Here is a 9,080-nt window from a genome sequence, read left to right on the forward strand (position 1 = left end):
CAAAGGTAATGAACTATATCTGGTTACAATAATGAGAATTGGCAAAGGTGGACAATGAGAACCTTCAAAATAAGGGATGCCAAGCCAGTGATTATATTTAAATCACTATTTCTCTCTAGACTAGAATACTGCTGTACACTACATCTTTCAAGGCAGGCAAAATTGAAGATCTGGAGAATATACAGAGAACTTTTTCACTGCACGTATAAGTACAGTCAAGAACCTCAATTACTGGGACCTTTAACATAGAATGGAAGTATGATAGCAGGGATAACTCAGTAACAGTCCCAGATTTTCGCTTATATTACAGTAGGCTTAGAGAGCACCTATCATCTGTGGACTGGGGTAATAAAGAGAGCTATCAGTATGACTGCTTTCTAAACACTATACATGCTGCCCAAAGAAAGTTTGTTCCATATAAAGAAATAAGATCGAATAAAAATGACCCGAAATGGATGAATAATAGGCTCAAATGTCTTTTAGGGCAGAAGAAAGGAATTTATAGGCGCATCAAAAGAGGTGAGGGTCATCTTATAAATCAATATATTCACATTAAGAGGGAGGGTAAAAATGGGGTAAGAAAAGCAAAATGGGACTGTGAAATTAAAGTGGCTAGGGATTCGAAAACTAATCCGAAAGGTTTTTTCCAGATTAATGGAAAAAAAAAAAAATAGGGAAAAGATAGGTCCCTTAAAAATAACTGGGCATCTTACTGACAAGGAGAATGAAATGTGCTCGATTTTTACTAATTATTTTTTCTCAGTTTTCACACAGGAGGACACTAACAATATCCCAATAGTTAATTTTTATAGTGGGCCTGAAGAAGATAAATTATGTAATATCACAGTGATTATGTCGGAGGATCTCACCTTCAAGGACCATAACATTCTATCAATCGCATCTGCTAGAAAAATGACAGGATGGATAATGAGAACCTTCAAAACTAGGGAGGCCAAGCCCATGATGACACTCTTCAGGTCACTTGTTCTATCTAGGCTGGAATATTGCTGCACTCTAACAGCACCTTTCAAGGCAGGTGAAATTGCCGACCTAGAAAATGTACAGAGATCTTTCACGGCGCGCATAACGGAGATAAAACACCTCAATTACTGGGAGCGCTTGAGGTTTCTAAACCTGTATTCCCTGGAACGCAGGAGGGAGAGATACATGATTATATACACCTGGAAAATCCTAGAGGGACTAGTACCGAACTTGCACACGAAAATCACTCACTACGAAAGCAAAAGACTTGGCAGACGATGCACCATCCCCCCAATGAAAAGCAGGGGTGTCACTAGCACGTTAAGAGACCATACAATAAGTGTCAGGGGCCCGAGACTGTTCAACTGCCTCCCAGCACACATAAGGGGGATTACCAACAGACCCCTGGCAGTCTTCAAGCTGGCACTGGACAAGCACCTAAAGTCAGTTCCTGATCAGCCGGGCTGTGGCTCGTACGTTGGTTTGCGTGCAGCCAGCAGCAACAGCCTGGTTGATCAGGCGCTGATCCACCAGGAGGCCTGGTCACAGACCGGGCCGCGGGGGCGTTGACCCCCGAAACTCTCTCCAGGTAAACTCCAGGTAAACTAGCGATATGGTTGTCAAACAAGTAGACCGACTGAAGCATAATAAATCCCCTGGCCCTGATAAGCTTTTTTCAAGGGTTCTTAAGGAGTGTAAGATGGAACTTTGTGAACCAGTGGCTATTATTTTTAATATATCTCTTCAAACAGGTGTAGTGTCTGATATGTGGAAGATGGCCAATGTAATTCCTATTTTTAAAGCAGGAGACAAGTCGTTACCTTCAAATTACCGCCCAATAAGCCTGACCTCAATTGTAGGCAAATTACTAGAGTCAATTATAGCTGATATTATAAGAAACCATCTTGATAAGCCGCAGCCGCAGCAAGCAGCAACAAGGCTGCTCCTATATCTTGCCGTCCCCTGGGCCTATCCGAACTCCAGTGATGGCCAAATTTGCAAGTACTGCTGCAACAGCATGCAAGGAACCTATAGTGACATAAAAACTGACGGTGACGACAACGAAATGGACTAAATATGACAAAAGAGGGACCGGCATTCAAGTACCAGACCTGCTGCCAGACGTGAACCAGACATGAGACGTTTTCCACTACAATGAAATAACTGACCTCCATATCAACTGCACCAGTGTTTAACGGGAAGACAACATGGCAGAAAACCTGATCAACTAAATCTCCAAGGAAATGACAGGTCTGTAGGACTTTTTCTTCAGTGCTAAACGAGGGAAAGAATTGAGCATTTAAACATGGCTGACTGGCATCCAAACAGCCGCTACTGCCAGACGTACAACTAGCGAAGTGAAATTCTCATCTTTACTGACGTTCATCTGTTAACAGTAGCATCATATCTGTACCACCATCATATCACCTGTACCAGTGCTAACGAGAGGGAAACACAGGAGACATCGTCAAATCAACAGTACAAAACTCCAAGGTTATAGGTCGGATATCCCTCAGTGCCAGTCGTGAGAAAGAAGTGAATAGTTAAACAGTCAAGGTTAATGTTTTAGTAGCTGACCTATATTCAGCTGACCAGTGTACAGTGAGAGAATCATAGCAGAAAACGCCAAATATATCTATAAACTCAAGGAAAGTCAGGTTGTAGGTGGCGTTACTCCCCTCAGTGTTTTAAAAATGGCTGAGACAGCAGAACAGGTCAGGCAGTCAACAACACCACACAATCCCCGATAAATGGAATTGAGGGGGATTTGGAAGGATAAAACCATGGATTAAACCTTTCTGATCTACCAGAATGGAAAGGAGTTAGAAGTTAACTGGGGAAGCCAGACTGTGAAGTGAGATGGGAAGGGGAGTGTGTAATAAGGGGTTAACTGTAAGGGTTTTGTGAAGTTAGGGGAAAAGTGAGCAGTGAAGAGGGTTTTGAAGAGGAAATTTTACTAGTAATTCAGTGGTGATTGCTAAAGCAGATACTAAGTGTACTAGGGACTGGAAAAGAGAAATAAATATTATTGTATATGAGTAAAAGAGCGAAGAGTGAAAATGGCAGGCATTAGGGGGGTACAGGCTGCCATAATTATATTTATATTTCTTCTTCAATTCCATGAAGAAAGAAATCAGTCATGGGGGCTGGAAAAGGTGAATGGAGTAACAGCGCCCTGGACAGTAAAAGCCCAACAGTTGCCATCCTACCAGAAAAGTAAGTGTCACTATCGCCGCAAGGTATGGCAACACCGCATACCCAAACAAAAACAGTGGCACACAGCTCTTATTGTAGCGCTCTTAAGTGGTGATATCCAAATTAATCCAGGACCTCAAACTATTGTGCAGAGGCAAAACAGACAGATAAATGACGGCGATAATGACGGTCTAGTAGCTAGGAATGATAACCCTAACTCCATATGTAATGCATACATAGGTCAATGTGAGACAATACAGCCATTATTATCTCAAACACTACCAAACAGGTGCATACACTGTACTAAAGTACGCATGAAAAACAGAAAAGGCACCTTATGTAAAATGTGTAAGGGGTGGGTGCATGATGGATGGATGTACAATTATAGCAACGGTGCCAGAATTCATTTTGTGTGTAACAAATGCACTTTGGCACAGTTACCCTTTAGCAGTGATGACATTGATTTACCTAATTTTAAGTAAAGTAAAAGGACACAAGTGCAACTAATGTGACATTTATTGTGGCAATGTTTCGCTCTCCAGGAGCTTTATCAAGCCATTACAAACAATACATGGACACAGAGGGTATATAAAGGCTCAGAGTGAGGTGTAATACTAGTGAGGTACCATTTCGATGTTCACTAGTGGTAGTAGTAGTAGTAGTAGTAGTAGTAGTAGTAGTGGTAGTGACAAAAGTAATACAATATGGTAGAGCAATTAATTCGTACATGAGTAAAAGGATATAAAAGCTATTACTTGGGTAACATAAAAATAGGTTGGACAAATATAGAGTGGAATGAGGCAGCTTGTTTCAGTGTTCACTCTCTGTGCTTTGTGTAGTATAACAGGAGAGACTATGTGATGGCAGGGTTTACTGTTTTCAGGAGGATTCTTGCTAAGACTTCGGAGATGGTGAAGCTGCCGTTGTTTTGTTTAATTGTATTCGAAACAGCGATCAGTGCTTGTCATGATTGTGACCAGACTTACCTGGAGTTCATTACCTTTGTAAATTGTGAGTTCATTACCTTTGTAAATTGTGAGTTCATTACCTTTGTAAATTGTGAGTTCATTACCTCTGTAACTTGCTCAGCTATCAAAACTTTGGAGTCCAGTCCCTGGACCAATTATGTACCTCTGTAATCTTTTGACTACCGCCCACAGGATGGGTATGGGGTGCATAATAAACATATTAAACTAACATTAAACTGCTGATTCGAGGCACTTGCGTCTGCGGAAATTAGTTTCTTTGATCACTAATTGGGCGTCTCTGAATTTCATGAGATGATTGGTGGAATTTCGGTGTTGTACACAGGCGTTGTTCAAGTTATCGTTCCTACATGCGTAAATGTGTTCATTGAGGCGGGTGTCGAGGTTTCTGGCTGTTTCACCTACGTAAATCTTGTCACAGCCTCCACAGGGTATAGTGTAAACTCCTGCATTGACTGGTTCGTGGTGCTTGGATTTTGTCCTGGTTATATCCTTTATTGAAGTGCTAGAAGCGATGGCGACTCTGTTGTTAGCTTGTGAAAGTACTTTTGAGACGTTCAGTGCAACCTGGCTGTTGGGAAGAATTATAACTTTGCTGGGAGTTGTGTTGATTCGTGGAGAATTTATGATCTGAAGAGCTCTTTTCTTGCAGTCTTTGATGAAAAAAGAAGGAAAATGTAACTCAGTGAATGTATGTACACTCCTCGTCAAGAAACTCAGGACTACAAATTCGGTATGCTCTTAGGAAAAACCCGGTGATGATGCCTCTTTTGGTCTTGGTATCTTGACTGGAATAGAAGTGTGTGATACCAAGACCAAAGATACCAAGACCAAAAGAGGCATCATCATCGGGTTTTTCCTAAGAGCATACCGAATTTGTAGTCCTGAGTTTCTTGACGAGGAGTGTACATACATTCACTGACAACAACATTTTCCATAGCTATCAATCGGGCTTTAGAAGATCCTACTCAACCGACACCTCCCTTATTAATCTGATGGATTACCTGAGAACTGAAATGTCAAAGGGGGACCTCATAGGTATGGTAACCTTAGACTTGCAAAAGGCCTTCGATACTGTCAACCACAATATATTATGTAATAAACTTCAAGCTATCGGTATAGATTCTGTAGACTGGTTTAAGTCCTACCTTAGCAACAGGAGACAAATAGTCAAAATCAACAAAACAGAATCAGAACCCCTGCCGATAACATGTGGAGCTCCCCAAGGTAGTATTCTGGGTCCCTTATTATTCTTATGTTATGTCAATGATATGCCTATCAGTGTCAAGTGCAAACTCCTACTGTATGCAGATGACAGTGCTCTGTTAGTGTCAGGTAAAGACCCACAAGATATTGCTAATGTTTTAACACTGGAACTGGAGTCCTGCAGCAAATGGTTAGTAGACAACAAACTATCATTACACCTAGGGAAAACTGAAGCCATTCTCTTTGGCACGAAACATAAACTGAGAAGGGTAAATAATTTTAATGTTCAATGTAATGGGGAGCCCATCACTTTGGTTTCATCAGTAAAATATTTGGGAATCCCCTTTGACCCATGCATGTCAGGAGAATTGATAGGGAACAGTGTAATAAAGAAAGCGAATGCCAGACTGAAGTTCCTGTATAGACAAGCACAGTGTCTACCTACTGAGGCTCGCAGGACCCTATGTCTAGCCCTTATACAATGCCATATGGATTACGCATGCTCTTCTTGGTACTCTGCCTTGACAAAAAAACTGAAAGATAGACTGCAAATCACCCAGAACAAAATCGTAAGATTCATCCTGGGGCTGGGACCAAGAGAACATGTAGGCCAGGATGAATTACAGCAGTTGGATATGCTGAATGTTGAAGACAGAGTAAAACAACTGAAGCTAAATCATGTTTATAAAATTGCTCACAAACAATGTCCAGAATATCTTGCTGTCAATTTTGTCAAGGTTGGGAACCAAAACAATCATAGTACTAGGGTGAGAGAGCACAACTTTGTAGTAGCCACAGTCAGTGGCCAGGCTTCAAACACCTTTTATTGTACAGCAATAAAGGAATGGAACAGACTGCCCGCACATGTCAAAGCCAGTCATAGCATGAACCAGTTCAAGAAGAGTGCCAAAAGGTGTCTGATGAATGTAGCTACAGAAAGGGAGGGGAATGATTTTCTATTTTTTAGCTAACATACGTGTAAATTTTACCATATTCCTAGTAATGACCCTCGTATTGTAGATAGTCTTAATGACCCTCGTGTAGTAGATAGTCTTTTTAGTATGATAATAAGATGTTATCTCCATTGTAGAATAATAAGAAAATATTATAACCTTTATATTATAATAATAAGGTAAAAGGACCCCAATGGAAATAAGTCACTCTGTCTGACTTTTTTGGGTTATCCTAGGTTCTCTACACATATGCTGCTATGTATGATAATTCTATGTAACTGTATTTGTGTATACCTGAATAAACTTACTTACTTACTTACTTACTATGGATTCACGAGGGGCCGTTCCTGCCTAACTAATTTACTAGATTTCTTCAGTAAAGCTTTTGCGGCTGTTGATCGTGATAAAGAATTCGATAGTAAGGCTTTTGATAGAGTTCCGCACCAGAGAATGTTAAAGAAAGTGGCAGCTCATGGTACTGGGGAAAAAGTGCTGACTTGGATCGAGTCATGGCTCACGAGCAGAAAGCAGAGAGTGTGCATGAATGGGATTAAATCTGGGTGGGGATCTGTAACAAGTGGCACTCTACAGGAATCAGTTTTAGGCCAGTTGTTGCTTATAATATACGTATATAGTAAATGATTTTGACGAGGGAATTACTAGTGATATGAGCAAATTCGTTGATGACACAAAGTTAGGTAGGATAATTGATTCATATGTAGGTGTCATGGAAATTCTGGGGGATTTAGACAAAATTCCTGGTCAGAAAAGTGGCAGATGCAATTCAGTGTACACCTGGAGTATACCTGGAGAGGGTTCCGGGGGTCAGCGCCCCCGCGGCCTGGTCTGTGACCAAGCCTCATGGTGGAACAGTGACTGATCAACCAGGCTGTTACTGTTGGCCGCACGCAATCCGACATACAAACCACAGCCCGGCTGGTCAGGTACTGACTTTAGGTGCCTGTCCAGTGCCTTCTTGAAGACAGCCAGGAGTCTATTGGTAATCCCCCTTATGTATGCTGGGAGGCAGTTGAACAGTCTTGAGCCCTCCACACTTACTGTGTTGTTCCTTATCATGCTAGTGGCACCTCTGCTTTTCATTGGGGGGATGTTGCATCGTCTGCCGAGTCTTTTGCTTTCATAGCGAGTGATTTTCGTGTGCAAGTTTCGTACTAATCCCTTTAGGATTTTCCAAGTGTATACGCATAATCATGTATCTCTCCCGCCTGCATTCTAGGGAGTACAGGTCGAGGAACTTCAAGCGTTCCTAGTAATTGAGGTGTTTTATCTCCGTTATGCGCGCCGTGAAGGTTCTCTGTACATTTTCTATTCAAATTCAAATTCAAAGTTTATTCTCTATAAAGATTACAATTTTGAATTTACAGAATTTGGTTGTTGTGTGGTTTACATGTAGTTAAATAATGATTACAGAGTGTACCACTAGAACGCCTAGCATGGCTAGGCATTTCGGGCAGACTTAGTTTAATTCTTTATTTTAAAATATTACAAATTATGAGGTAAGTTGGTATTATGGCTAAGTGACTAAATACTAGTTTGTGAGATTATCAATGTGAGTGCTTTTGTTTTGGCACAGTACATAGTTTCAGTATTGGAGTATCATAGGATTCATTATTTTAAGATTGAGATTAATATTTCTGTTTATGGTCAAATGGGTGAGTGAGTGTAAGTGTGAACCACCAGGTGGTATTCGTGTAGTTAGTTGATGGGGTGTATCAGGGAGATAAGATGTTTTCTAATGGTAGTTTTGAAGGTGATGAATGTGTCTGCAGTTCTAGAGTTCTCAGGCAGGGTGTTCCAGATTTTAGGGCCTTTGACATACATTGATTTTTTGTAAAGGTTTAGTCGGACACAGGGAATGTCGTAGAGATGTTTGTGTCTGGTGTTATGCCTGTGGGTTCTGTCACAACTATCAAGAAAGCGTTTTAGGTCAAGGCTGATATTGGAGTTTAAGGTCCTGTAGATGTAGATTGCACAGTAGTAAGTGTGGATGTACTGAACAGGTAGTAAGTTTAGATCTATGAAGAGTGGGAGGGTGTGTTGCCAGGGATGGGATTTAGTGATTATTCTTACTGCAGCTTTTTGTTGGGTTATTGGCTTTAGGTGTGTTGCTGCAGTTGATCCCCAAGCACAAATAGCATAGGTGAGGTATGGATAAATAAGTGAGTGGTATAGTGTGAGAAGGGCATTTTGCGGCACGTAGTATCGTATCTTGGAGAGGATCCCAACCGTTTTGGATACTTTTTTGGTTATGTGTTGGATATGGGTGCTGAAATTCAGGTTGTTGTCAAGGTATAGGCCTAGGAATTTGTCCTCATTATGTCTGGTAATTAGAGTGTTGTCGATCTTAATGTTAATTTGTGCATCTCCTGCTCTGCTACCAAACATAATATAGTAGGTTTTGTCAGTGTTAAGCGTAAGTTTATTGGCTGTCATCCAAGTCGATATTTTGATCAGCTCCTCGTTAACAATGGTGTTGAGGGTGGCAAGATTAGGGTGAGAGATGACATAAGTCGTGTCGTCAGCAAAGAGAATGGGTTTCAGGTGTTGGGATACGTTTGGAAGATCATTGATGTATATGAGGAAGAGCAGGGGACCAAGGACACTTCCCTGCGGAACTCCAGTATCAAGTGGCCGTGTTGTTGATGCTGTGTCTTTAATGGTGACATACTGATACCTATTAGTAAGGTAAGATTTGAAATAAGCAAGCGCATGGCCTCTTATACCGTAATGGTCAAGT

The sequence above is a fragment of the Cherax quadricarinatus genome, chromosome 24, assembly GCF_038502225.1.
Source record: "Cherax quadricarinatus isolate ZL_2023a chromosome 24, ASM3850222v1, whole genome shotgun sequence".
Classification (NCBI taxonomy): Eukaryota; Metazoa; Arthropoda; class Malacostraca; order Decapoda; family Parastacidae; genus Cherax; species Cherax quadricarinatus.